Raw genomic sequence first — 7,882 nt, 5'->3', positions numbered from 1 at the left:
TAAGGCAGGAGCTGCCGTGTGGCTGTCCTGAATCACCTCTCTGTTGTCCATGCTCCTCAACAGAGCTCCTGGGAGGATCTGTCCCATGACACAGACACAGAGGTGAGGCTGACAGGTCGGCAGCTCCCAGGGTCCTCCTTATTTCCCTTTTAAAAGATGGGAGCAAAGTTTTCATTTTTCAGCCACCAGGGACCTCACCTGACTGTGCCACCCTTTCAACAAAAGGAGACATTAATCATTTTAATTCACACTTAAATTGCTGGAGATTATCCACTGTCCATTAGATTTCAACAATACGCAAACGTTAGCTGTTCTAATCACATGCTAAAATACAATAACTACCAACTCTCACAACCATCAGAAAAAAATCAATCACTCCCACACTGATCAAGTTGCTGCCTGTCTCAGAAGCCTTTTTTCTCTTCTTTTCCTGTAATTATGTGTGCCCAGTGTGATTTCAACTCAATATGCAGCCAACCCTTATTCCTCATAGCTGCCTTCAGAAGATGACCAGCTTGTGTTTATACCTGTTTCAGTCCACAGATATGGTTTAGAAACACTTGCTCTTCTCTCAGGGCATGAGGATAGGCTGGAGGAGCTCCTGAGGTTTACTGTTGTCTTTAAAAATCTGTTCCTCAAGCTTAAAAATGTTGTCCCAGATTTGGAAAGGGAGCACTTACTCAAGAAGGAGGGATGAAGTACCGCAGCTGTCAGCACCACTTCAGGCATTTCTGGATCACAAAATCATTCTCTGTCTGCTTTCCCTGCCCTTAAATAAGAACAAAATGAATCTCCAGATAATGCAATTTAGTGGTTTTATCTTTTTCATTTTGAGGCTGGAGGTGAGCTGAGCCCTTCTCTGAACCACAGCAATGAGCCCCATTAGACCAAGCCTGCATTTCCAGCAAATGACCCTGCAGTTAAAGCAGGAGCCCCAAAAAACTCTTAGAAAATCAAGGCTCACGTGAAATTGTTAAGATCCAAATTATACAAGTATCAAAGAAAGCCCATTATGTTATTCCAGGGTTGGTTTTTATGCATCATTTTTTTCTTCCTAATATTGCCAATCCATGTCTGTAAAAATCTTCCTCCTTCTGTTTGCTGAATCATGCCTGGAATCCATATTAGAAGTCAAGTGTAAAAAAAAAATAAAAAGAGGGGAAGCTGTGCTACAGGCAGCTGTTGTTGTCAATGCCCTTTCTTTCCCTGCAATAAAAGTCACACAAAAACTTCAAACCTTGCTGGGCCCCTGCTCCTTACTGTCAACATTACCTCCCTTCAGATCTGTAAAAGGGCAAATCTTTTCCTAGCAACAGCATTAACCCATTCACCGGGATTTGAAAACAGCCGGGCTTTCTTTTCTTCTTTCCCATAGCTGGCAACACCTTTTGCTGTTCCTGCGTGCCCGTGGTTCAGAGTGCTGGTTCAGAGTCTCTTTTTAGGATGAGGAGCTACTCCACAGGAACCCCAACAGGAGCAGAGGCTCAGGGAACTCACCAGAGGACAAGTTCTGCTCTGGTCAAGAACAACACAGCAAGGGAAGGGCTGTGGCAGCACTTAGAGGAGAGGGCTACAAGCACCCAGCCACAGCAGGAAGTTTTACAATCCAGCATTAATTTGAATATGTGGGATTTTTCCGACACCCAAGACATTTTTTTTCTGAATGTCAAGATGATAATTAGGTTGTTAATTGACAAGACTCAATAAACCATGATTGTGCTCCCAGTCACTGTGGAATGCCCCTCAAATAAGAAGGAACACAGGTAAGTATGACCACATAGGAAAGGTCTACAGTTCATTTCACATACATAAAAATAGATACAGAGGTAGCTATATTTTCTAGCAGCACCTAAAATGTTTTATGTATGTGTTTTTCAATCTTCTGGACCAAATTGTACTGTATTCCTTTTTCACAGACTACCAGCTCAATAATCTCATTTTCTGTCATCACTCTGAGGCACCAACACAATTGTCTGCATCTCCTAGCAGACTTTGGCTATGGAGCTAAAGGAGCTTTTGGTCTAAAGTGCTTGGGAGTCACAGGGCTACCAAGCTGTGCATCCTTATCCATGCTAAGAGTGGCCTGTTGAAATCCTGTCTCTTTCTGGGGAAGGGCCTATGCAAAAAGAATGGACCATACCAATCGAAGGCAGGTGGAAGTTTAGCTCCAAATCTGAACTTTCTACTGAGTCCCTCACTGCTGAGACAACACAGAACACTAAAAAACCCCAAGGAATTCAGATTACAGAACTGAAACAATGGTGTGTTGGTTTTTTTTTTTTTCCTTCTTCTTCTTTGCATACTTGTGAAAATGTGGTATCTGTGTCTACAAATGCCAGGCAATTCCAAAAGGGATAGGATGGAGGTCATTTAAAACACACAAACCACCTGGTAATCTGAGTTTTATCATAATGCTACCAACATTTTGTGAGCTACTGCCATGCCTGCTATCCACTGACATTTCTCACACACGACAAGGGTAAAACCTAAAGATACCTATTTGGTGATACATCCAGGCTGAAATGAAATGAGCAATAGAAACCTGATATAATTTTTTAAAACATCTCCTATCATCTAAGAGGCATTTTATCAAAGCAGTTCAAAAGAGTTTTTCATTCAGAAATTACTGAAGGAAGCCTCCAGACAGATGACCACAGTGGGTCCCCAAAAGTGTTGTGATTTTTTTTCTGAAAGGAAGCAAGATGCAGAATCCTGTAATCTGCTCCTCAACCTATGATCTCCTTGCCAGCAGGTGAGGTGGATTTGGAGAGGGGGGGACTGGGCAAGAACTTGAAAGAGATTTACTGAGGGCACTAAAACAGACAAATTGCATGATTCTCGGGCAGGCTCTTGAATCAAACCCAGTCTGAGCCCAGGAGGGTATGTAAATATCATGGATGCATGCCTTGCTCCCAACCCTACCCCAGGCACTGGCTGTGGTCACTGCTGGAGACAAGGTGCTGGGATGTGCCTTCCTCTGAGCCCTTAAGGCTGTTCTTATGTCTCTTTAAAAAATATATTTCACAGTCTTTAGTGCTTCACTTTCCTCTCAAATATCTTTACCTACGAAGGGATTAATTCCTAACAATACATAAATGGCTTTTCTGCTGGATTACAGACGAATTACATCTCAGGTGTTTTAGACAACCTCAGGGTGAGATGACTTTCCTTATACTTCTGTGATACACCTGAGAAAGTGGTGACACATCCAGAGCAATTCCTTTGCCTAGCACTTCCTTCCACATATGCATCATCATCCCTTATTATTCTTATAACTTATATTTTTGTGTGTCACAACGAGGAAGTTGCATAAGGTGATTAATGCTCTGTGACTGTGTAATGACTTCATTTGATTTGTGAAAAAATAATTAGAGAAGAAAGAAACCGCCCTTAGAAAAAGCCATGAGACCAGATGGAACGGTATGTCTTGGGCGTGGGAATGGTTCCACAGCAGTTTTTGGGAAACAATCACTGGGGGATTTTGCTCTCCTGCTCTGCTTGCTCAATCACCACCTCAGTGACCAGTGTCTCTTCTAAATAATCAGAAAAGCTCAGGAGAGAAATTCGTTAGGGAAATTTGCCCTTCTTGGCCAACAGGTTCATCCGAGTCAAGCTTCTCTAAAGCTTTTGACTGGCCAGGGCAGTCCTTCCCCATAACTCGAGTATTTATCAGAGGGTTTGGTTCCTTTGCAGAGGACAAGTCATCATGCTGGCATCTCCACACCCAGGTGGGAGTGAACACAGACCAACCTCTGCCAAAATAATAACAACAATAAGGAGAAATGTGTTGAATAAGTGCTTACACTCAGCCACTTCCTCTGCTGACGAAGGAGGAAGCGAAGGGGAGATTTTCAGAAAACAAAAGCAGCCCAGTGCCATCTATAAGCACCTTGCAGTAGGGGCTTCACCCTTCAGTGCCAGGGATTTAGGACTCCACAGATTGCAACAGACCTCAAAACCCTTGTAACCCTTCCTGTAGGATTTGGAGCAGCAGTAGTTACCCCGAGTTAATTTCTAAGCCCATGTCTCATTAGTGAGGGAGTAAGGCTGTTGGGCTGCGTGACTGCCCCTGTCCAAAATGCTGCTTTAACCTAAGGAATGACTCCATCCAACATATTGGATTGCATCAGCCATACAGAACTGGAACCAGCCCTACAGGGCTCTGGAAGATGTCACTGAAGTATTTGTGCCTAAGCTGGGTATTCAGGCAGCAACTGAAACAGAGTTGAAAGGGAAGGATGGTAGGGATGCACAGATAAAGGTTCTCACTCACCCTTGTGTTTCACTACTGAAGCCTGATTTTGCAGCAACATCAAGTAGGTTCCATCAAAAACAATATCCCCTTCAAAAACAACAAATCCACAAAAAATGAAGAAACATTAGGAGCTGCACTTAGGGTCTAATTCCACTCTCCAGCAAAGCCAGGGTGTGCAGAATAGGATTCCCTTCAATCTTAGAAGCACCTGTTAGCTCACAATCCAAATGATCTATACTGGCTTGTTTAATCAGAAATGATGAGAATTTTAAGTCTTGGGAAAAAAAAAAAAAAACAACTCAGGATTTTAGATTCTGAGCTTTCTCTATTTACCTTCCCTAAAATTCTTAAGCTTCTTCCAACATTAAAATACACCTGTATTTGTGACACCAAGAAAAATGTGGGATTTCAGAAGCCTCTCAGCATTTGCTGGTAGAGAGAACCAGCTGGGACACAAATCGTGTTGATTAACTGTTATTTTAATACACTATTTATGCTTAAAATTTCAACTTAATTAAGTGGCTGGTTGGGGTAGAGATCACAGGGAGATCATATGTTTATTTCTATAATACGAACCAAGCGTGTTCTCAAAATCTTATTTAATTCTGAGAAATGAACTGGGGCAGAGTAACGAGTGCCAGGGATGAGTAATCAGTGCCAGGTTAGGCATGCTTCACTGGCTTGCAAGGGATGGGAAGCTCCCTGCCACAGCAGCTCCTCAGCCCAGACTTACCCTCTCCCTGGCACAGTGTTTGGTCACCGTGGATTCCCACTGTGCTGCTTTTCACCACCTCAGATGGCCGCTTCAGTCAAGTTTATATCAACTATTTTTGGCTTTTTGAGGTAGGTGTCTCCTTGCTCGTCTCACAAAAGAGCTTTGGTTGTGCCTGTGACACCAGCCATAATTCAGACTGGCAAATGCTATTCAGCTCCACGGGGCGTGCTGATGAGTTCCCACAACCATGGCTCAGGCCAATTTCCCAACTACACGTTTCCTCTTGCCTGGAGAGCGTCGGCCAAGAGCTCACGAGTGAGCAGCGCACTCTTTCCTGGAGAAAAGGAGGCCTGCGCGTTGCCCAGGTAGAAATTCAGATGTTGGAGGGGTGCTTGAATCAGGGCTGGCCATGCAGACACAATTAGGGGACGTTGCACCTGCCAGACCTGCAGCAGATATTAACGTTGCTCAGAAAAAAGGGTCGTGAGCAGAGATGTCAGACTCTGAAGCTCCCGAGGAAATTATGCTGTCAGCAAAAGGCCAGGCAGACCCCCGAGACGGGGGAGCACGCCAGGAGGTTCCTTTTGCTGGGAATGCAGAGATTTCCCTGTGGGGAATGGGGGCTGGCAGCTGCACACCTGCCTCCTCTGCAGCTTCCCAAGTGCCTCCCCAGATGGGAGCGTTTGCTGTGGATGGCCCACGCTGCTCCGAGCAGCTTCCTGAGCCCCGTGGCTGCTGTCAGGGGAAGAAACAGTATGTGAAACATGGCATGGTTTCATCTCCCTGAAAGGAAGCAGATAGCACAGTGGATAAAATAATGTTACAGCCCCCATGTGTGGCTCAATACCGGTGCTCAAAAGCATTATTCAGATCCGGTGGACCCACAATAAGCACACAGGGAAGAGCTGTTAAATGCCTCTAAATTACCTTGCAATGAATTCCCTGTGTTTGCCACCAGGTTTTGCAGTCTCCATCACCATGGCATGTAAGTAGCTGATGTAGTGCCTTGCTCCACGGAACGTCTTGTTCCTGAATCAGCTGGGCTGTTCTTTGGGCATTCTCCTTCCTCTTGGACTCTGAAGGACAGACGTTAAAGAGCAAAAGAGCGTTGCTGGAACTTCACCCGTGAAAGGCCACGAGACAGGACGGGAGTGGAGCCACAAGCTTTGCCATGGCTGCTTCCAGGAGATCTGGCTCCAGAAAATGCCCTCAGCAGCCTGTGTCTCCAGTGCTTGGTGGGAGTGAGGGATCCAGCCTTCCCTGCGGCCAGGTGTGGAGGCAGAGCCCAGGGAAAGGGCTTTCCTCTCCCTCCTGCCACTCTGGCTGGGCAGCTGAGCTGTTTGAGGCAAAATGTGTCTGGGATCCGGTGCCAGGAAACTTCTCCTTCAAATAAGAGCCATAAGGGAGGTCAGGGAGCAATCTTACTTCCTAAATGATGGGAGGAGCTGACGGAGTTATTCAGTCACAAGCCACTGAGTGAGAGCACTCAACAGAATGTGAGGGCCTGGGATCCCCTTAGCAGACCCAGTGTCTTTGAAGTGAAATCCTGAAAGAAATCCATTGCAAAGCAGATAAGCCATCCCAGGAAGAGGAGCAATGCCCAGGTCTCCTCCAGGACTCCAGTGAGCACTGCAAAGGCTTTCTTCTTCTCTTTCAGCTTTCCAGAATATGAGTCCTTGGGCTAAATCCAGCGCAAACCTCACCTGATCTGCAAGCTGGGAATGAACCAGAAGAACTGGTAAAATATGAAATTAGGAGTTCATCCCTTCCTCCTGCTTCCACCTCCTCTCCTCCCACCTTGTTTCCTAGAACTACTTATTCTAGAACTTATTCCTCCTTATTCCTAGAACTACTTACTTGTGTTCTGCCACGAAGGGTCACTGCAGGAGCCACACTGGGAGTTCATTGGGAGTGCTTGACAAAACACTTCTGCTACCCAAACCTCAGCAATCCACTTGCAGCAGCGTGAAAACGTCAATACCTGTGCACCGGTGAGAGGAAAAAAAAAATTGCCATACATTAAAAAAAAAATTAGGCTCTCTAATTTTTTAGAGAGGGCCTGAGGTGAGCAATGAGGAGCCTGGAGGTTTGTCCTGCAGTGAGGAGGGAGGGAGCTGCACATCCACGGGATGCCTCAATACAGTTACAAAATGAAGTGAAGGGCACCCAAAGAGGGACATTCTGTCACCTATTCACTTCTCCTTTCGTGAAGCCACACATAACACAAAGTTAATTAAAGCCTCTATCCTGAGGAGAAGGAATGTTCCATTTGGTAAATTTAGAAACAGCTGGTTAGTTTTATCCATTACTTTTGTGCTAACATCAGTTGAGCTCATTCAACTCTCTCTTTTTATGAAGCTGTCCTTCCTATGCTACCTGATAGCTACTAATTGCTGCAACTACATTTCTGAATTGCAAATTTTCTGCACTGATAAAAACTTTGATTGCCTGTCAGCTACACATAAGGAAAAGATCACCAGTGCTAAATGAGGTGTTCCACGCTTGGATAATAATGCCTAATGAATTATTCAAAAAAGAATGCTTGAATGAAGCAAACAATTTGAAGGGTTACTAGCAGCCGTAACAGTTCAACAGCCAAAAGAACAAAAGTATCATCCTGAAAATTACACTAATGATTAAAAAATGCGTATTAATTCTACATTTGGAGAAAAAAGAAATGCCAATCTGATTTTAAAGGTTAATCATTATTTTTTCACTAATGCTCTAATCTCTGGGAAAAACACCCTTTACCAATATTTTGGGAGATATAATATTATGACATAGCATATTTATATAATTTTCCAGGCATTAACCCTCTCTGCAAATTTCAAATTTCACTGTGGAAGAATCAAAATCCTGGTTTGAGAGCCTGTTCCTGCCTACAAGATTCTTTCAAGATGCTTTGATAAAAT

General features: G+C 44.3%; 1 long non-coding RNA gene across 2 annotated transcripts; it reads right to left on the bottom strand.

Annotated features, from left to right (window-relative positions):
• Nucleotides 1-4,367: 4,367 nt before the first annotated feature.
• On the bottom strand, nucleotides 4,368-6,997 carry LOC137476700 (uncharacterized). Of its 2 annotated transcripts, none has more exons than XR_011000534.1 (3): nucleotides 6,828-6,997; nucleotides 5,898-6,398; nucleotides 4,368-5,416 (listed from the first exon to the last, which is right to left on the bottom strand). It is a non-coding gene; the product is annotated as an uncharacterized lncRNA (long non-coding RNA). The 2 variants fall into 2 exon arrangements; XR_011000535.1 differs by having other exon boundaries at nucleotides 5,898-6,046; nucleotides 6,828-6,976.
• Between the last annotated feature and the right edge of the window lie 885 nt (nucleotides 6,998-7,882).

The sequence above is a fragment of the Anomalospiza imberbis genome, chromosome 6 (assembly GCF_031753505.1).
Source record: "Anomalospiza imberbis isolate Cuckoo-Finch-1a 21T00152 chromosome 6, ASM3175350v1, whole genome shotgun sequence".
NCBI lineage: Eukaryota > Metazoa > Chordata > Aves > Passeriformes > Viduidae > Anomalospiza > Anomalospiza imberbis.
This window is presented reverse-complemented; position numbering and strand designations above follow the sequence as displayed.